This window comes from Microcaecilia unicolor, chromosome 7 (assembly GCF_901765095.1).
Source record: "Microcaecilia unicolor chromosome 7, aMicUni1.1, whole genome shotgun sequence".
Taxonomy (NCBI): Eukaryota; Metazoa; Chordata; class Amphibia; order Gymnophiona; family Siphonopidae; genus Microcaecilia; species Microcaecilia unicolor.
This window is the reverse complement of record NC_044037.1, coordinates 107,450,075-107,471,647: the sequence shown is the minus strand read 5'-3', so window position 1 is coordinate 107,471,647 and position 21,573 is coordinate 107,450,075.

The window sequence follows — 21,573 nt, the reverse complement described above, 5'->3', positions numbered from 1 at the left end:
AGTGTAAGATGCCGGTCGAGGGTAACGCCAAGAATTTTCAATGTATCCGATACGGGAAGGGATAAATTTGGTGTGTTTATGGTGGTGAATTTGTTCATGTTATGTTGTGAGGTAAGTATAAGGCATTGTGTTTTTTCTGTGTTAAGTTTCAGCTGAAATGCATCCGCCCATGAATGCATGATTTGGAAACCTTGGTTGATGTCGTTGGTAATTTCCATTACATCTTGTTTAAACGGTATGTAGATTGTTATGTCATCTGCGTAGATGTATGGATTGAGGTTTTGATTGGATAATAATTTGGCCAAGGGTGTCATCATTAGGTTGAAGAGGGTCGGCGAGAGGGGGGATCCTTGTGGGACTCCACATTCAGGTGTTCATGTGTCTGAGGTGGCAGAGTTAGATATTACTTGGTAAGATCGTGTGGTTAGGAAGCCTTTGAACCACTTGAGGACATTGCCTCCGATTCCAAAGTATTCAAGGATGTGTAGTAATATTCCATGGTCAACCATATCAAAAGCGCTGGACATATCGAATTGTAGGAGAAGTATGTTGTAGCTAGTTGCGATCAATTGTTTAAACTTAGACATGAGAGTAACTAACACTCATGTGCTGTGGTTAGACTGGAATCCTGTTTGGGAGTTATGCAGTATGGAGAATTTATCTAGGTAGTCGGTGAGTTGATTGGTCACCAATCCTTCCGTTAATTTGGTTGTCAGCAGAATAGATGCTACTGAGTGGTAATTGGTTAAGTCGCTTGTGCTTTTTTTTTGTATTTTTGTGTATAGGGGTGAGTAAAATATTTCCTTGATCCTTTGGAAAGAGTCCATTTTGTAGCATGTAGTTCAGGTGTTCTGTGAGATCTGTTAAAAATTGTTGAGGGGCTGACTTTGTTAGGTTGTTAGGGCATATGTCTATTTTGCAATGAGACTTGGCAAACCTTCTGAGCTTGGGAGACGATGTCCTCTGATAGCGTCTCAAAGTTGGCCCAGGTTCTGTCCGCTGGGTATTCACCAGGGTTTGGATTTAGACAGTCAATTTCCTATGGAAAGTTATTTTCCAAAATGGAGATTGTGAAAAAAAGTTAATTAGTGTCCCAGTGGCGTAGCCATTGCCAATTTTGGGTGGGCCTGAACCCAAAGTGGGTGGGCACAAATTTTTCTCTACACCCCCCCCCCCCCCCCCAGCAAAATTTAGTCACACTCAGATGCATTTGTCACACAGGGTAAAGTGCTGCTTTTCAGTGCATCTGATTTCAGACAATTTATTTAATAGCCTAATCCTTTTCAGTGAGCATTCAGAGGCCAAAACCTCCTGCCTCAGGTCAGTATAATGCTGTTATGGTATCCTCTCCTGACCTAAGGAAGGAAGTATTGGTCTCTGAAACTTTATTAACACCATATTACTTTATCCTAAATTAAAAATAAAATTATTTTCTTTACCTTTGTTGTATGGCCATTTACTTTTTCTCATTGTGTTGCTCCCAGTCTCTAGATTTTGCTTTCCTTCATTTTCGCTTAACTCTTCTGCCAGGGTTTCCTGGCCATTTGTCATTTTTCTCTCCTTTTTCTTTGCTTTCTTCAATATTTTTCTGCCTCTCTCTGTGTCCAGATTTAATTCATTCTTACTATCCATTCTTTAATTTCCTTCATCTACTTATGGCTTTTCATCTTTTTCTCACCCTTGTTCTCCCCATGCCCCTTCCTCTTATTCTCCAATCTTTCACTACTCCCCTTTTCCGTCCAGCAGCTCTCCTCTTTTTCTCCCCATCCTTCCAGTGTCTCCCCTCTCTCTCCCCATCCTTCCAATAGTCTCCCATCTTTCTTTCTGCATCCTTCCATCGTGTCACCTCTTTCTCCCTACCCTTCCATCCAGCATCTTCCCTCTTTCTCTCCCCATCCTTCTACCCATCTACCCTCTCTCCTGATCCTTCCATCTATTGTCTCTCTCCCTCCTTCTAACCAGTGTGTATCTCTCTACCCTTTTCTGTTCAGTGCCCCTTCTCTCTCCACATCCTTCCAGTCGCTCCCCTTTTTCTCTGCATCCTTTCATCCATCTCCCCTCTTTCTCTGCCATCCTTCCATCTGTTTTCCCTCTTTCTCTGCCATCCTTCCATCTGTTTTCCCTCTTTCTCTCCCCATCCTTCCAATTTCCCTCTTTCTCTGCCATCCTCCCATCTGTTTTCCCTCTTTCTCTCCCCATCCTTCCGTTTTCCCTCTTTCTCTGCCATCCTCCCATCTGTTTTCCCTCTTTCTCTCCACAACCTTCCATTTTCCCTCTTTCTCTGCCATCCTCCCATCTGTTTTCCCTCTTTCTCTCCCCATCCTTCCGTTTTCCCTCTTTCTCTGCCATCCTCCCATCTGTTTTCCCTCTTTCTCTCCCCATTCTTCCATTTTCCCTCTTTCTTCCCATCCTGCCATCCATTTTCCCACTCCCAATTCAGGCCCACCAGCCCCAGCTCCCATTGCCGGCCACTGCTGCTTTTCCTGATGAGCAGCAGGGCCAGCGCTACAAAAAGAAGCGCTCAGCTGACTGAGCTGAGCGCCAACGCAAACGATGACTCACTCGATGAGAAAAAAATGTTTTAAAAAAAATGCGGCACCGCAGGCAGCCTCGAAGCATTGGCTGCTGGCTCTGCAGGCTCCGCCCGTCTCTTACGTCACTGCCCCTGCTTCGCTCCAGGGGCAGTGACGTAAGAGACGGGCGGAGCCTGCAGAGCCAGCAGCCAATGCTTCGAGGCTGCCTGCGGTGCCGCGTTTTTTTTAAAACATTTTTTCTCGACGAGTCGTCATTTGCGTTGGCGCTCAGCTCAGTCAGCTGAGCGCTTCTTCTTTTTGTAGCGCCGGCCCTGCTGCTCATCAGGAAAAGCAGCAGTGGCCGGCAATGGGAGCTGGGGCTGGCACGGGCCTGAAGGAAAAGTGGGTGGGCGGGCCAGAGCTGAAATTGGGTGGGCCTGGGCCCACCCAGGCCCACCCATAGCTAAGCCCCTGTAGTGTCCATGAGGAAAACACCCTGTGTTTTGACACCTTATTGGCCAGAAGAGGTCAGCTGGTGACTCAGAGACACAGTGTCCCTTGGCAACAGCTTGCCAGGAAGTGGAGGAGGGGCTGAAGCACTGAAGAGGAAAAATGTGTTTGGGAGAGCTCTGAGTGCATGACAGGATTTCTAGGCAGAAAAGTGTGTGAAAGTAAGTTTTTCTGTGAGCTTTGAATTCCTGAATGCAGGTGAAGAGAGCTGAAGGTGAAAAGTGTTGGATTTGAGCAGAGAAAGAAAGTTCTAAAACTGATGTTTTTTTTGTGTACTGTTTAAGTATCTGAAAGGGAATTTCTCTGCCAGTGTTTAGTGCTGAAACACTGAATGCAGGTGAAGTGTGCTGAAGGTGAAAGGTGTTGGATTTGAACAAGAGAAAGAAAGAAAGAACTAAAATGTGTTTTTGTTTGTGTGCTGTTTAAATGTTTTACAGTTAAAACTGTGGTGGAGACTGGAGAGACCCTGTGTAAGGTTGTGTAAGACAGGTTTATGCAAGTGGATTAATCCCAGTTTAGCCACTAGGAAAACTGGAGGGGCATAATAGAACGTCTCCGGCAAAATAGATCGCCAGCGATCTATTTTGGCGGCAGCACAACAGCTGGCTGGAACCGTATTATCGAAAAAGATGGCCGGCCATCTATTTTTTCAATAATAAGGTTTAGCCCGGCCAAATGCCAGAGTTCGCTGGGTTTGAGATGGCCGGTTTTGTTTTTCAGCGATAATGGAAAAAAATGCCGGCCATCTCAAACCCGGCGAAATCCAAGGCATTTGGTCATGGGAAGAGCCAGCATTTGTAGTGCACTGGTCCCCCTCACATGCCAGGACACCAACTGGGCACCCTAGGGGGCACTTCTAAAAATTAAAAAAAAAAAATACACAAATAGCTCCCTTACCTTGGGTGCTGAGCCCCCCCAAACCCACTCCCCACAACTCTACACCATTACCATAGCCCTTAAGGGTGAAGGGGGGCACCTACATGTGGGTACAGTGGGTTTTGGGAGGATTTGGAGGGCTCAACACTTAGCACCAGAAGTGTAACAGGTAGGGGGGGGGGTATGGACCTGGGTCCACCTGCCTGGTGCACTGCACCCACTAAATACTGCTCCAGGGACTTGCATACTGCTGTCAGGGAGCTGGGTATGACATTTGAGGCTGGCATACAGGCTGGCAAAAAAAGGTTTTTATTTTTATTTTTGTAGTGTGGGAGGGGGTTGGTGACTACTGGGAGAGTATGGGGAGGTCATCTCCCATTCCCTCCGGTGGTCATCTGGTGAGTTGGGGCACCTTTTTGAGGCTTGGTCGTGAAAATAAAAGGACCAAGTAAACCCGGCGAAATACTGATTAATGTCACTTTTTTTTCCATTATCCGCGAAAGCCGGCCATCTGGTAGCCACGCCCATGCCCGCCCATGTCCCGCCTTCGCTATGCCACCAACACGCCCCTTTGAACTTTTGCCGGCTCGGCGACGGGAAAGCGGCGATGATGTTAACAAAGCAGCTTTCGATTATATCGATTTCGCCGCTTTTGAGAGATCGCCAGCCATCTCCCGATTTATGTCGGAAGATCGCCGGTGATCACTTTCGAAAATAAGCCTGCTGGTCTCCAGGCTTAAGGTTGGGCTTGCAGTATGTGTGTTCACATGCTGGTGCACTAGAGTGGAAGATTGCATGAGTTTGGAGAGACAAAGTTGCTGAGAGCAGTGTGACTATAAGATCCAATGAAGAGTGCCCTTCCTTAGTTAGGGAACTCAGTACAAGAACAGAGAAACTATTTAAGGTTATACATTTTGTTAGTTAGCAAGCCACAGTTATCCTTGAATCCCAGCTAGTGCTGTTCCTGCTGTTAGTCAGGAAGAAGGTTTTTTATTGTTGATTTCATTTAAAGGGTGAGGCAGTAGGTTCCTGTACTGAAAGAGAAGATCCTGAGCTCCAACATACAAGCAAGAGGAAGAACGAAGAAGCTCCAAGAAGGGCCAAAGATAAGTCTTCACTCCTATGCAAAAGGACACTGAAAGGTCACAGTTTAATCTGACTTACCTGTTTTAGAGACTGAATCTGGGTGTTCACACCTAAAAGACAAAGAGGGGCATAATCGAACGTGAACGCCCATCTCCATGGGCGTCTATCTCCGAGAACGGGTACGTGAAGGGGCAAAACAAACCGTATTTTGGAAAAAAATGGGCGTCCATCTTTTTTCCGATAATACGGTTTGTGCCAGCCAAATGCATTGGATTTGTGCGGATTTGAGCTGGGCGGTTTCGTTTTTCAGCGATAATGGAAACCGAAGGCGCCCAACTCAAAAACGAACAAATCCAAGGCATTGGGTTGAGGGAGGGGCCAGGATTCGTAGTGCACTGGTCCCCCTCACATGCCAGGACACCAACCGGGCACCCTAGGGGGCACTTGTAACAATTAAAAAAAATGTTAACTACCTCTGAAGTCCATAGCTCCCTTCCCTTGGGTGTTGAGCCCCCCAAATCCCCCCCAAAACCCACTCCCCACAACTCTACACCATTACCATAGCACTTATGGCTGAAGGGGGACACCTAGATGTGGATACAGTGGGTTTTGGGGGCGGTTTGGAGCGCTCTCATTTACCACCACAAGTGTAACAGGTAGGGGGGATGGGCCTGGGTCCACCTGGGTGAAGTCCACTGCACCCATTAACAACTGCTCCAGGGACCTGCATACTGCTGTCATGGAGCTGGGTATGGCATTTGAGGCTAGCATACAGGCTGGAAAAAAAAGTTGTTAAAATTGTTTTTTGTTTGGTGGTTTGTTAGTGACCACTGGGGGAGTCAGGGGTGGTCATCTCCGATTCCCTCCGGTGGTCATCTGGTCATTTAGGGCACTTTTTCGGGACTTGTTCATGAAAAAAAAGGGTCCAAAAAAAGTGACCCAAATTCACGCTAAAAACGCCTTTCTTTTTTCAGTTATCGGCCGAGGATGCCCATCTCTCCTCAGCCGATAAACACGCCCCAGTCCCGCCTTCACCACGCCTCTGACATCTCCCCCGTCAACTTTGGCCATTTCCACGACGGAGTGCAGTTGATTTGGGTCGAAATATGGGCGTCTTTCTCTTTCGAAAATAAGGCGGACAGTAATTCAAAATAATTGATTCTTGAAACACACAATATAAAGGAAATTTATAGATTGAGAGAGAACAAATAAGATATCTTGGTTAATACTTGTCTGTTGGTTTCACTGTTGTTCTACTGCTGCACCTGTTAGAAAAATGTATGTTATTAGTTTATGTATAAATGTATTTTTATGTTACAAAAGAACCTAATGTGTTAAGAACATCACTTTTTCCATACCCCAAATTGGGTTTAAATAAACAACTAGTAACTTGTACTTACCATCTGTCTGGTTACTGGGTCCTAAAATCCTTTTAGTTTTCTTTCCCCTCCATGGTCTAGGACTTCGGAGGTGAGATTAGTTTAATTGTCTCCGAGCTCAGAGGTGAACTGCAGGCTTGAGGTATTTGGCCACGGGTAATAGTAGAGCTTGCGGGGCCTTCTGAGATGAGGAAGCTACAATAAGTTTGTAAACTCTTATTACTACTTCCTCTTTTGAAACAAACATTTAATATACCTCTTTTTTATCCCTCATCTACCATTTTTTGTATTATCCGACTACCTGTCAGTCCCATTTACATCGGATGATCAAGACTTTACTATACAGGTATGATCTGATCTATGTGATAAGCTGTATATGATTTCGGTGCGTTTATTTTAGATTAGTGATTTTAATTTTCTTATACAAGTTTACATATATCATTCGTGTATTTGTTACACAGATGTTATATGACCTCCTGATGTAGCCCGTTTGGGTGAAATGTGGCCATGTTGCGTGCAAATTCTAAGTTGAATAAACTTTGTTCAAGTTACCTCTGAATTTTTGGTGCTGTTCTCTTTTGGTTTTGTTTGTTATAGTGCCTGCCTCTCCTTTTGCTTCAATCCCCCTTCTCCCAGACCCAGCATCACTTCAGTTCCCCTTTTCTGAAACACATTAACAGCTTCAGCACCCCTTCTCCCAGATCAAGCATCAGCTTCAGCCCACCCTTCTGCCAGACCAGCCTCAGCTTTCATACCCCTTTCACCAAAACCCAGCATCAGCTCCAGTCCCCTCCTTCTCCAAGACACAGCATCAGCTTCAGTCCCCTCTTTGTCTATAATCCTGAGAGGTGTAGAAGCAAATCGATTTTTTACACCTTCAAAAGTACAAAGACCAGGGGACACTCAATAAAGTTACATGGAAATACTTTTATAACAAATAGAAGGAACTACTTTTTCACTCAGTGAACAGTTAAGCTTTGGAACTCTGTGCTGGAGGATGTGGTAACAGTGGTTAGCATATCTGGGTTTAAAAAAGGTTTGGACAAGTTCCTGGACAAAAAGTCCATAGTCTGTTATTGAGATGGACATGGGGGAAGCCACTACTTGCCCTGGGATTGGTAGCATAGAATGTTGCTACTATTTGGGTTTCTACCAGGTAATTGTGACCTGGATTGGCCGCTGTTGGAAACAGGATACTAGGCTAGATGGACCATTGGTCTGACCCAGTATGGCTTTTCTTATGTTCATATGTTCTTTCAACTTGTCCTTCTTACCTGTCCAAGGAATTCCATGCTCTTTATAGCAGCAGGAACTTGCTGTCATAAGAACATCACTCTGCATGTTCCCAGAAGGGTTTAAAAAGTGAGAACAAACAGAGCCAGACAAAGATGTACAGAGCAGTGGGAGCAAAAACATAAGCTCCTGCTGCAGCAAAGAGCAGAGCTAATGAGGCACAGTTTTGGTGCTCTAAGCTTGGCCACCAGACATAGGGCCTCAGTGGCTTGCCCCTTAAGCCGGCCCTGACTGGTGCTATCTGCTGTTTTTTAAGCAGATAGCACCTTGGAACACCTCCAATCCCTTCCATGCATAGCTGGTTAATTTTTAAGCATCTTCTGAGGCACAATTTTAAAATGAAATAGTAAATCCTGAAGTTAACGGCAAACTGTTCTGCATACCAACCAGCTGGTCCACAAACAGGGCATGCCAAATACTGACTGGCAACGCTACTGAGGAAAGCTGGAAAAACATAGTTGACACTAATTTAAAATCTCTAATTGGGCAAAGAAAATTGTGGATGAGGGGTCGCGAGTAGTAGAAACTCAGTAGCAACATTAGTAAACAATTCTTCATGGAAAAAATGCATAGAATAACCTCGGTGGTGTTGCTGGGGACAAAAAACAGCAAGAGATTTCATGAAAGCATGCAATAAGCACAGTGAATCCCTAGTGACAAGCAGGTGCAGGGGAGACTGGGATCAGCTAGGGTCATGGTTCTCCAAGAGGAAGGTGGAGCAGATACAACCGCTCTGATGCTCCTTTTCTGCTCAGGGCTGGCTTAACCATTGGACCAGGGCGCCAGCGATTAAGGGTGCCAAAATACCCAGCCTCTGACCTCACCTAGTTGAAAGGTGAAGCCTTTTCTTCTCTCTCCCCCCCCCCCCCCTCCCCAAGAGAGGAGGGAGCAGTGCCAGACCCACAAGGAGGAGGAAAGAGACCAGACAGGGGGGTGGGGATGGGGAGCGACACTGGCTCAAGGGACGAGAGATGCCAGACCCACAGGGTTGGTGGGGGGGGGGGGGGGCGCTGGGAGCAATGTGATAAGGGAGTGCCACCAAAGCAAGTTGGCTCAGTGTGCCACTATCCCTTGAGCTGGCCCAGTTTCCGCTGTCAGATAGTTTTACATTGTTACAGACTTTACCCTGTTCATTTTCTCAACTTAACTTTACATTACTAGTACTTGATTACTCGCTTCACATAAATGAATCTCAAAGCAAGAATGAGTTATCAGATGGCTCCAAGTCAGGAGAACAAGCTGAGCCAGTTCTGATTTTTCTTCCATTGAGTGCATTAGAAGCAAGACTAGGACTGGCTCAGCCTGTCCCCCATGATCTGCTGCGAGATACAGTCAAAAAAACAGCAGAGGAAGGGGGAAAGGTGATAAGGATGAAAGGGCAAATCAATGAAGTACATCCAAATGTATGCTCCATCTTTGCTTACACCCTATGCTGTCTATTAAAATGTTTTATTATGTATTGTGTTGATATTGTAATGTACCATACTATCCTGCTTATTTTCGAAAGAGAAAAACGCCTATAGTGCGACCTAAATCGGGAGATAGACGTTTGTCTCACAAAGGCGCCCAAATTGGTATAATCGAAAGCCGATTTTGGGCGTTTCCAACTGCACTCCGTCGCGGAAATGAAAAATGTTGACGAGGGCATGTCGGAGGCGTGGTGGAGGCGGAACTGAGGCATGGTTATCAGCCGAGAAGAGATGGGCGTCTTTAGCTGATAATTGAAAAAAGGCGTTTTTACCGCAATTTTGGGTCACTTTTTTTGGACCCTTTTTTTTCATGAACAAATCCCAAAAAAGTGCTCCAACTGCCCAGATGACCACTGGAGGGAATCGGGGATGACCTCCCCGGACTCCCCCAGTGGTCACTAACCCCCTCTCACCAAAAAAAAACCCCACTTTACAAACTTTTTTTCCAGCCTCTATGCCTGGAGCACTTTTAGTGGGTACCGCAGTGCACTTCAGCCAGGTGGCCCCAGGCCCATCCCCCCCCCCACCTGTAACACTTGTGCTGGTAAATGGGGGGCCTCCAAAACCCACTGTACCCACATGTAGGTGCCCCCTTTACCCCTAAGAGCTATGGTAGTGTTGTACATTTGTGGGTAGTGGGTTTTGGGGGAGGGGGTTGGGAGCTCAGCACCCGTGGTAAGGGAGCTATGCATGTGGGAGCTTTTTCTGAAGTCCACCGCACTGACCTAGGGTGCCCAGTTGGTGTCCTGGCATATCAGGGGGGCCAGTATACTACCAATCCTGGCCTCTCCCACGACCAAATGGCTCGGATTAGGACGTTTTTGAGCTGGGCGTTTTTAGTTTCCATTATCGCTAAAAAAAAACAAACGCCCAGCTCAAAAACGACCATTTTTTCGAAAATTCGGTTCGGCCCGCCCCTTCACGGACCCGTTCTCGGAGATAAACGCCCATGGAGATAGGCGTTTCCATTCGATTATGCCCCTCCATGTCACACTTTCCAGCTTATTTTCGAAAGAGAAAGATGCCCATATTTCGATCCAAATCGGGAGATGTGCGCCCAAATCGGTATAATCAAAACCCGATTTTTGGCGTCCTCAAATGCAGTTCGTCACGGAGACAAACAAAGATCATGGGAGCGTGTCGAAGGCGGGACTGGGGCGTAGTTATCGGCCGAGGAGAGATGGGCATCTTTAGCTGATAATCGAAACAAGAAGGGCGTTGTCGCGTCCGTTGCTCCCGCTGGCTCCTCCGCCACGGGGGGCGGGGGCCGGCGTCCGCCTTGGTGGGGTTCGGCGATCCGGAGGCTGCGGCGGGGAGTCGGGGCCCGCCGCGGTGGTGGCCGCCCAGTCCGAGGCCGGAGGCCGGCGATTGCGGCCACTGGTCTCTCGGTTGCCGGCTGTGGGGGCGGTGTTTGCGCTGCGGGAGGAGGCGGTGCCGGGGCGCGATGGCCGGCGTCTTCATCTCTCCCGAGCGCGGGGGTTCGGACCTCCGCCTCTGAGGTGCTGGATTGGGCAGACAGAGCCATTCAGAAGGGCTCTGTCAATAACCAGGTTCGGGTTGGTCGGCTGTACCTGCGGGGGCGGGGCGGCTGATGCCGAACAGTATTTAAGGAAGGGAACTGATTTAGAACTTTGCTTCAGGTTCTGTTCCTGAGGCCGTTTCCATTTGTTCCTGTGTGTTCCTCGTTCTTCTGGTTTTGACCTTTGGACTGTTCCTGGTTTTCCCTGCTAGCTGCCTGCCTCGACCTCTTGCCGGATCTTGACTTCGTTGTCTGCTGCCTGCCCTGAACTTTGCCTGTTATTGGATGTTCTCGTTCTCCATCTGCCCTCCGCTCTCCTGGTCCCTGTCCGGGTCAGCTCGGCACCCCGCGGTTCCTGAAGTCCCGTTGGCCGCCTGCAGCTGGGGGCTCAACCCTTGGTGAACGGCGGTCGCCGCGGGTGAAGACTTGGGGTTGCACGGCTGTTCTTTGAGGTTCCTCGGGGCCTTACGGGACCTAAGGGCTCACCATCCTTGCAAACAAGACAGGCGTTTTTTGACGAGAATTTGGTCCGCTTTATTTGGACCCTTTTTTTTCAGGTCCAAGTCCTAAAAAAGTGCCCGAACTGACCAGATGACCACCGGAGGGGGATGACCTCCCCTGACTCCCCCAGTGGTCACTAACCCCCTCCCACCAAAAAAAGCCCCACTTTAAACACTTTTTTTCCCAGCCTGTAAGCCAGCCTCAAATGCCGTACCCACCTCCATGACAGCAGAATGTGTTCTATCCTCTGACAGCCTTTCCCTGGTTCTGATGTGGGTCTCTGGTGAGTGTGACACCTTTTCTGTTAAGGGCACTGCAGAGTCACATCAGCAATGCATTGTGGTGGGTGTAGGGTATTGGGCTCCGTGATTCCACTAGCTTGTGTTAAATGCTCATGATGTTGGTAGTTGGTAGGCTCTACTCCCATGATGCTTTTCCCTTTGCTTACTGGGTCAGAGTGTGCCTTGTTTTGTTTCTGGTAGTCCATGAGGTAGTAGCCATTTGTGTAAGACACTTTTAGATCCCTTTCATGTGTTAGCCATGTTACAGCACTTAGTTCTTACCTTGAATGTTGCTGAAAGAGGGCATTGTACACCATTCTGCCAGCTCGGACCTACTGCTAATCTCAGTACCAGGGAGACTCGTTGCCAGTGGGGCACAACCTCTGATCTGCAGTTAACTGTGAGTAAAGGTGCTTATTCAAATAAAGGACGTTTTCAGCGAGATTAGTCTTCAGGTGTGAACTACTGTGCCAAGGTTATACACCAGCAACAAGTCCCGTCCCTGGAGCACTTTTAGTGGGTACTGCAGTGCACTTCAGGCAAGCAGACCCAGGCCCATCCCCCCCCCCCCCCCACCCGTAACACTTGTGGTGGTAAATGGGAGGCCTCTAAAACCCACTGTACCCACATGTACTTGCTCCCTTCACCCCTAAGAGCTATGGTAATGTTGTACATTTGTCCCTCCCATGAGCAAATGGCTTGGATTGGGACGTTTCTGAGCTGGGCGTTTTTAGTTTCCATTATCGCAAAAAAAAAAAAAAAAAAAAGCCCATCTCAGAAGGGACCAAATCCATGACATTTGATCCGTCCAAACCATATTTTCGAAACAAAAGATGGATGCCCATCTTTTTCAATAATACAGTCTGTCCCGCCTCTTCACATACCCGTTTTCGGACATAGACGCCCATGGAGATGGGTGTTCATGTTCGATTATGCCCCTCTTTGTATTGTTGTTTGAATATTTTGACTGCTGTAATTGTCTATTGCTTATGTTTGATTTATTCTTGCTGTACATTGTCTTGAGTGAATTCCTTTAAAAAGGCGGTAAATAAATCCTAATAAATAAATGATACTGCAGATCATGGTTGGTATTAGCAGAGTACAAGGCTCCAGAGCCAAACCATGTCAATATGAACAGGCTGGTCATAGAGTGTAATGGGGCTGTTTCTTCACTGCTCTCAACAGCCAGTCACAGATGCATGGCGTTAGTCTACTAAAAAAACATCACCTTCATCTTGTTTATGGCCTTTATTGGTACATAAACATTTGGACTAACATAGCAACCAGAATACTCATTGGTTTTATATAGAAACTGAGAACTGTTAAAACTCACCACTTCCTGTGGAATTTAATTTCAATTAATTTGTTCTGTAACAAAATGTAGACCAGTTGTAAACCACTACCGATAGTAGTACTATGTACATCTGCACTTATTGGGAGTCAAGGGACAAGATTTGCATGTGTTGCACAGAAAGGATTTATATCGTCATACACTGAGTTCCACCCACGTTGGTTTCACTACACCCATCTGATAAACAACTGGTTAAAGAACTCTAAACTGATCAAAACAAAATCTCATCTCATTGCTAGAAATAATATATTGAGGGAAAAAATAAAACAGAGCATATAGGAGTGCCAGTAGTGTCGGCACACCAAAAATTGTAAAGAAAGGTTCAAAAGAGGATGAAGCATGTTGTACTAACAGAGGAATATCTCAAATTCATATGCTCCAATGAAAAAGACAGCAGAAGTACCACTCTGGAGATACTGTATGAGAGATATCAAGATAGTAAAGTTCTCTGTGGACAGTAGAATAAGTAGGCCACATACTGAAGATGTCATTTCATGGCACCAGGACAGATTAGCCTTTCCCAGAGCCCAGACAAGTCTAGAAAAGGCCTTTCTGAGAATGTACTGGCCACCCTGACCCCCACCACCATGCCAGCTTACTTCATCTCCCATCTTTAGTCAGGTTCATCCAAGAAGAGGAAGGTAACTGATTTATCCTGCCACATAATATTGACTTCCAATGGGGATGGTATATCAAGATATTTGTGTTTTCCCACCCGTTGCACCCTGTGAAATGCTGTGATAGGATGAAGCTGCATAAAGAAAGCCATGGCTTAGATATGAGAAATGACAGGATAGGTGAATGATACTAAACAACCCAATGAAACACTTTACTGCAAGACAGGAGATCAGAACCATGTTTAAACAACCTGAGTCCCAGAACAGAGGGATAAGACCACAACCATGTACCAAAAATGCCAACAATATGAAACGAACAGAGCAACAGGCTATACAGAAAACATCTTGGGGCAAAACTAACAAATAGGTGGGAAAATGTGGGATACAAATGCAATAAATAAATAAATAAATATTGAGTAGCGAGACCCCTAGTGGCTCTACTAAATAATTGTGCTGTGACCTGTGTATACCCGTGCATGTTCCAGAACAAGGGGAGGGCTCTCCTACCCAGTGAGGTAAAGATAGGAGGAGACCCCTTTTGGAGGGGAACTGCTATAAAACACCAGGCCCATTTGAATTTCTGTGGTTTTATGGATCGCCATTGTAGAAGGCAAAAGTAGAGACTAATAGACGATTCAACACTGGAGACGTGAGTCCAACAGTCTTTATTATATCAGAGATAACGACCCGACATAGGCCGTGTTTCGACGCTAAAAAGCATATTCTGTTTGGTGCTACGTGATCAGTGAGTTGACAACACATATACAAGTAGGATTCTTCGTTTTGCATTCATTACTTGGTGTATTTATTGACCCCTGATGCAGACGCTTTTTAGCATCGAAACACGGCCTGTGTCGGGTCGTTATCTCTGATATAATAAAGACTGTTGGACTCACGTCTCCAGTGGTGAATCGTCTATTAGTCTCTACTTTTGCCTTCTGTGATTCGTCATTGTAGAGAACTTTTCCTGTTCTATATTTTGGGTCATCAGCCATTGTACCAATCTGTAAGAGGACCAAGGTCTTTGGCTAGCCCAGCCATTGTACCAGAAGGATCAGAGAAGTAGTGAGAGGTAACAGGGCCTCTGCACTCCCCTGATAGTCTGCTTTGGTTAACTGCACCAGCAAACCACTGCTTCTAACAAGAAAGAAAGAAGATAAGCATCTTTAGAGTACAGGGGAGCAGCAGGAAGCCACTGGTCCAGGAAAAGAAGGAGAGGATTCAGTGGATATCCTGTAGACAGAGGATGACTGAAACCAGGGCTTTCAGTTCCAGCCAAAACTGAATCTACAGCTGAAATTCCTCACTTGATTTTGGCCGGAATCGAAGCCAAAGTTGAAACCATAGCTTTGCTCCCCACCGCAAGCCTGTCCCCCCAGGCCAGGCTCCTGTCATCCCCCAGGGCTGCCCACCAACTCCACCCTCCCCCGACCCCCACCCATAGGCCCTCCCAGGCCTACCTTCAAAAAGCCCTGGTAATCTAGTGGCCTGTTTGGAACAGGAGTGATCCTGAGATTGCCACAGGAGATCGCAGATGTCATTTTCAGATTAGAAATGGCATGAGCAGGAGCAACTGGGGATTGCTTCTGCCCATGCAGGATCCAATCCCAAAATAGCAACCACAACCTACTGAAGCAATCTCGCTTGGCTGCCATGGGAAGTTGCAGATGCCATTTTCACTATGCAGTGGGTGGGGCAGGAGCGACTTGAGATCATTCCTATTCCAAAGAGGCTAATAGAGCACCAGGGTTTTAGAAGGTAGGCCCGAGGAGGGCCTACAGGTGAGGGGTGGGGGGAAGGGCAGAATTGATGGGCAGCCCAGGAGGATGGGTTTCCAGTTAGGGGGCTGGCCTGGGCTTGCAATGATGGTGGCTGGCCTGGGCTTGTAGCGGGGGCACAGACTGATCATGGGGATAGGGTCAGGGAGTTTCAGTTTTTTGCCTTCTCTCTTCTCTTCCTGGGATCTGAGCTTGTTTTCTATCTTTGTAGGGCTCAGATTTGGGTTGGGCTTGGAAAAAGGCCTCGGTTGCCTCCAAGGCTCTCTGGTGTCAGATTAGGGCGTCACTTCACACACTGTTTCATGGATGGAGGTAGCCCTCAAGGAACTGTTCGAGAAGGACAACTCTTGCTATCTCCAGGCCAGTCTTGCCCTCTGGTTGGAGCCATCTCCAGGCTACTTCCTTGAGCCAGTAAAAGAAAGTTTGAGGATTCTTGTAGAGACCCCTTTCAAAAAAGTTGATGATAGGCCTCTTGAGTGCAACCTGACCTCTCCAGAATGACAGCCTTTACTATTGCATATGGGGCTGTCTCACTGGAGTTGATGTCTTGAAACGTAGTCTGGCTACTACCAGTCAGCAGGTTTCCTAAATATGCCATTCATGATGCTTCCGGCCACCCAGCCAGGTGAGCAGTTCTTTCAAAGTTTGCCAAAAAGTAGTCTGGTTCATTCTCCAGTACCATCTTCGGTAATACTGGAACTGAAATGTGTAGCCTGGGTGTCTGTAGAGCACTTGGGTTACTTGTACTAGGGAGTTTCACTGTACCTCCAAAGAATTTAACAATGCCTGTTGTTGCTCGCATTGCCTCTGCACAATAGTTTACAGCAACTGTTGTTGCTGCTGCTGCCCCTTGACAAGGCCTGGAGCAATCTTTCTATATTTTCTGTGCAACCTTGTTGTGTACAACAAAAGAGTAACAAACCAGGAAATAAAGCCTGCTTGACCAGCACTAACTATATTTCTTCCAGCCCCTAACTCAGACAGAGCTGGCCCCCTTTGCCCATTTTCATGTGTGGTAGTCCTACCAGGCCTAGAGCCTAGGAATCAGTGGCATAGTTATGGGGGGGGGGGGCAACGGGACTGAAACCACCTTCTAGTTTGGCACCCCAGAGAATGGGGTTGGAACGATGGAGACCCTTGTCTCCATGTATCCAGCACCCTCCACTGGCAGGGTTGCGAGAACCACGCTCTCTCACATGTTTCAGGTGTGGGGAGAGAAGTCATATTGCCTGGGATTGCTAAGAGGTTGATATCTTCATGGACGTGAATGTGGTAGCCTCGCATTTTTGCTGTTTTGCATAGGCTTCCCCACTTGAAAGATGGAGCTGTATGCTGCAAGTTGAACTGAATGGGAACTCTTACCAGGCACTGATAGACTCCGGCAGTGTAAGGACTCGTTCAGAGGGGAATAGCCATCCTACTCCACATAACCCATGAATGAACTGTGAAATTGTCATGCGTGCATGAAGACCAAAGACAAAATCCTACAGCTGACATGTCTATCAATACACCAGTCGGGCAGGTTCATTTGGAGTTGGTGATTTTGCTGTGGCTTCCCCTACCCAGTTGTTCTGGGCTGGAATTTTCCAAACGTCAAACCCTTCTGTGTCAGCTAACAGCTGGATCAAAGAAGAAGGAAATTCCCAATGAATATACAGAGAGCCCAAATCTGCCTAAACCCTGCCATCAATTGATGAAGCCCCTTTAAATAGCCTGAGCAGAACGAAGAAAGAACTTCTTGTGGGCAAGAGACAAAGATGGAGGCCCTGGATTGTCTGTCGGCAATGGTATATCATGGGAGGAGAATGACCCTCAATACAGTGAGGTGGGGCGAACCAACCACTATATTGCTGAATTGGAGAAGGATTAAGAGCAAGCAACTAGATGTATAAGGAGATTAAGAGAAGGACTACCTGCACGTTCAACTGGCTGAAGCTCAGAGCCAGATTAGGAAGTAAACTCAAAAAATGAAGGAATATGAGCATAGCCTTATACAGCAAAGTGGAAAATTTATGGCTGAACTTCGGTCCATCTGGGATGCAGTGGAAGAAGAGCATAGAGGGTTGTTGGAAACTATTGAGCAGCAGGCAGAAGAAACATGGCAGTTGGGGACCAAACCACTGGAAGAGGACCTTGCACAAGTAGGATTGAAGTTGGAATCTAAGTTCCCGAAAGTCCCATTGGTACCCTGAGAAAAGGGAAATCAAACTGCAGAGGTGACCCATCAGCAAGAGCAACTAAACTCCACGAGACCTTCCCAGAAGATTCTGCTGGAACAGGCGAAAGAACTGCTGATGGAACTGCAGGAAACCAAAGTGACTGTCCGGGCAACCAAGGAATGACATGAGAGTGTCAGGGGGAAAAATTAAGCGGCTGCAACAATAGCTGGCAGGCACAGTACCCATGTGGCATTACTCTGAGCTGAAAGGGCAGCTGATGGGAACCTAGTGGATCTATAATACAGTGCTAGAATGAATCCAAATGCTGGCTAGCATGAATGCCATGCTACAACTACAAGTTCAATAATTTCAGGGGAATGCTGCAGAGCTGGACAGGGTACGTGGGTCCTGCAGGAATAGGTGGTGCAGGTCCAAGCTCTGCTGACCCAGATGGAAGCATCTAAACATGCGATGTACAAGGAGCTAGAGAGCTTAGCTAGCCAGTTCAAGGAAACTTCCCAGGAGAGAGCTCAATGAAGTCCTGAGAAGTCATGAAAGAAAACCAATGGGAGACAAGGAGCACTCTAACTAGGAGGTCAAGGTTGTTAATAGTCAATTGGTCCATCACCTGGAAGAGGTAACTAGGGTCTCCCACTGGAGAGGAGGAGATCTGCCTGATACGGGGGGGGGGGGGGGGTGAGAACCTGAGTGACCGGAGTCCTGTCTGGTCAAGGGGTTTGCTGGGCCAAGCTTAGTCCCAAGCAACTGCCTGTGGCAACAGGAACCATGGCAAGGAGATGCCACGGAGCTGCAGTGTGGAAATATAAACCACAACTTGGGAAGAAACTATCACTGCCAGAAAGCCTAGGCAGCCTGTCCATTGCCAACTCACACCCATTCCTGAGGGTGCTCAGCTCTACTGTACCTGATGTTGGTAGTCATGGCTGATACCTCAAGCTGAGTTTCAGGAAAAAAGAGTAAGCAATATAAACTAACCACGTCCTTACAACTCAAAGTTGCAAGGAGGAAAAGAAGCTAAAATTTAGGATTCCCTTTTACTTGCAAAGCTAGCAACAAAAGATAAGTTGTCAAAAAATGCTTTTATTTGTAGCTGTAGTTGGAGTATAATTAGAAATGTGACAATATTTCCCAAAATTCAATTACCAAAAACATTTACAAAAATAAGATGCATGCTAGTCAGCTGAACTTTACAAATGTGTTTTTTCCATTTTACAGAAAATTGTGAACTGTTCTACACCCACTGAATCCCTTAAACTCAGCAGACTATCAGATAAGTATCACTTTGTTTTTCTCTCTACCTTTAATTTTTATGTTTCAACAATTTTTATTGATGACTTTCCTGCGATTCCCATCCAACAGTATATACATATCAAATGCAAACAGAGAATACAGAATTGTGCTCTATATTGACATAATAGTGTAATCTGTCATCAAACTTTTAACATTGTGACCCATCCCCCCATCCGTTAAGAAATACATAAATTCTCCATTATTAAATAAACTAAGCAGAATTGCAAAGTATCAATTAACTTCATTCAATGTCAAAACATTCTCCCAAATCCCCCTTATCTCTTTCAGCTTAACTTCAAGTTAACATGCAACGAGTTATAATAAACAAGAACAATTTAAAATGACAACTATAATATTCATAAGAAATCCCAAACCATTCGATCTCCTGAAGTTTGCCTGCTCTGAATTGTAGGGGAAACCACCACTCTTGGGCCTCTTCCTACTTGCTGCTACCAATCAATCCCCCCTAACCTCCCCCCCCCCCCTCTAGTGTGCAGTGAACCCCTACCACCCACTCATACTATCCTCAGCGCCCCAGAGAAAACTTATTCAATATTTGACTCCGCGCCCTTGGTGAAATCTTATTCAGTTAGGCCTCCCAAACAGGAAGAAACCTCGTTGCCTTTTAAGAGACAAATGCGCTCCTCAAGACTCCCTAACTTTTAATTTTAACCACATTTTTACAACAATTCAAACCCTCCCTCGGTCATAAGAATTGATTCTTTGTGTAAATGTATTTTCTTTCAAGTTCTTGTACCCCTCACCCTACAGCAGGTAAGTATATCACTCTATTTGCAGTGATGGCGAACCTTTCAGAGACCGAGTGCCCAAACAGCAACCCAAAATCTAATTATTTATCGCAAAGTGCCAACAGGGCAATTTAACCTGAATAACAGAACTTTAAAAGCATTTGGCATGCTTTTGAATAATTAATGTGATTTTTGCTGTTGCAAATTAAATGATCCCAGGTTCCAACAGTGGCATAGCCAGAAGGCAATTTTTGGGTGGGCCAACCAGTTGGATGGGTGGGCACTAGAATTGCCAACTTTTTGAAAGAGAAAAAAAACCCAGCCACCTAATACACCCATGCTTTGCCCCTACCCCCCCCCCCCCCCCCCCCCATGCTCCACCTCTACCTCACTCCCAATTACTTCAATGAGGGTAGCAGTGCAGGCTTCAATGGCCAATTGAGAGCTAAAGGAAGTACAAGGAACTGCACTCTTCTTCAGCCCCCATTGAGCCATGGTCCTCCAACACACATATGGTATTGAAAGCCAAACATTGAACGCCAAATACATTCCGCAACCAGAGAACCTCCTAGCCTTCCATCAACAATGGATGCAGAGCACAGCAAGGACATTTCCCCATAAAACTCACCATACAAAGAAATTCTGGTAATCTCAATAATAGACATGTTGTAAAGTAATTTTTAAAAATCTACAAACAAAAAGTCACTCAGAATCTAGAGTAAATCTACCATGCCAGCACTAACTTCCAAAACAAGAACCCTCTACCTATGAAAAGGTAGTGCCCTAATTATTACACAGCGGCTCTAAAATATTGATACATCTATCAAGAAAACTGAACAAGCCAAATTACTACAGAATGCTACATAGAAACTTCATGGTGACAGAATACCTCGGGGCCACACACAGAACACAAGAGCCAAATACAGAATAAGTGACCACAAACTCTATAAATATAAATTAAACTGAAACCCCAAGAAACCAGACCTTGCATGTAGTACAACACTAGAGAAACAAAACAGAAAGGCATTTCCTCCTGTACAAAATATAAAGGTATCATATGCCAGGGATGGTGGGGTTTCTTTTTTTTGGGGGGGGGGGAGGGGGTGCAAATAGGGCAATTGTGCTTGGTTCTCTGGCCAGAGAGAGCCCCAAGCCTGCCAGAAGCTGAAGAAGGGGATTTGAACATGGGAGATTCTGGATAAGCCAACTCACACAGAAGATGTTCTCTCCACAGAACAACAACGAAGCAAAGGAAACAGTGGATACAAAAAAACAACGAAGCAAAGGAAACAATGGATACAAAAAAAATCCTCTCTCAAGTGGTGTCTTCTTAAACAAGTTCTTTATTGCAAAACAATTAAAACAACGACCCGACACTAATCGTGTTTCGGCCGTATAGGCCTGCGTCAGGGGTCTATAAATAAACATAAATACAAATCAATGAACGAACATTTAGATTTCATGTATAACACACTGAAATAAAAACATATATATGTATCAAAAAACCTTAAAAATGAGGTATAAATATACATGCATAGAGGAACATACCTATTCACTTCCAATCAAGAAAGAGAATATGTAGATAAAAATAACTGATCAACTTTCTGCAAATTGAAATACTCTGTGATAAAGAGATAACAAAAACAAATGACATATGACGTTATCAGATAAATATAAACATAACATCATATGTCATTTGTTTTTGTTATCTCTTTATCACAGAGTATTTCAATTTGCAGAAAGTTGATCAGTTATTTTTATCTACATATTCTCTTTCTTGATTGGAAGTGAATAGGTATGTTCCTCTATGCATGTATATTTATACCTCATTTTAAAGGTTTTTTGATACATATATATGTTTTTATTTCAGTGTGTTATACATGAAATCTAAATGTTCGTTCATTGATTTGTATTTATGTTTATTTATAGACCCCTGACGCAGGCCTATACGGCCGAAACACGATTCGTGTCGGGTCGTTGTTTTAATTGTTTTGCAATAAAGAACTTGTTTAAGAAGACACCACTTGAGATTCTGGATAAGGAAATATATGGACACAGAGATGGGAGATGGATGGTGGACATGGAGACAGAAGAAATGTCAAATGGACAGGAAAGACACAGGGAAGCAGAAACCAGAGACTGGGACCAATATGATATGTAAAATAAAATGACCAGACAACA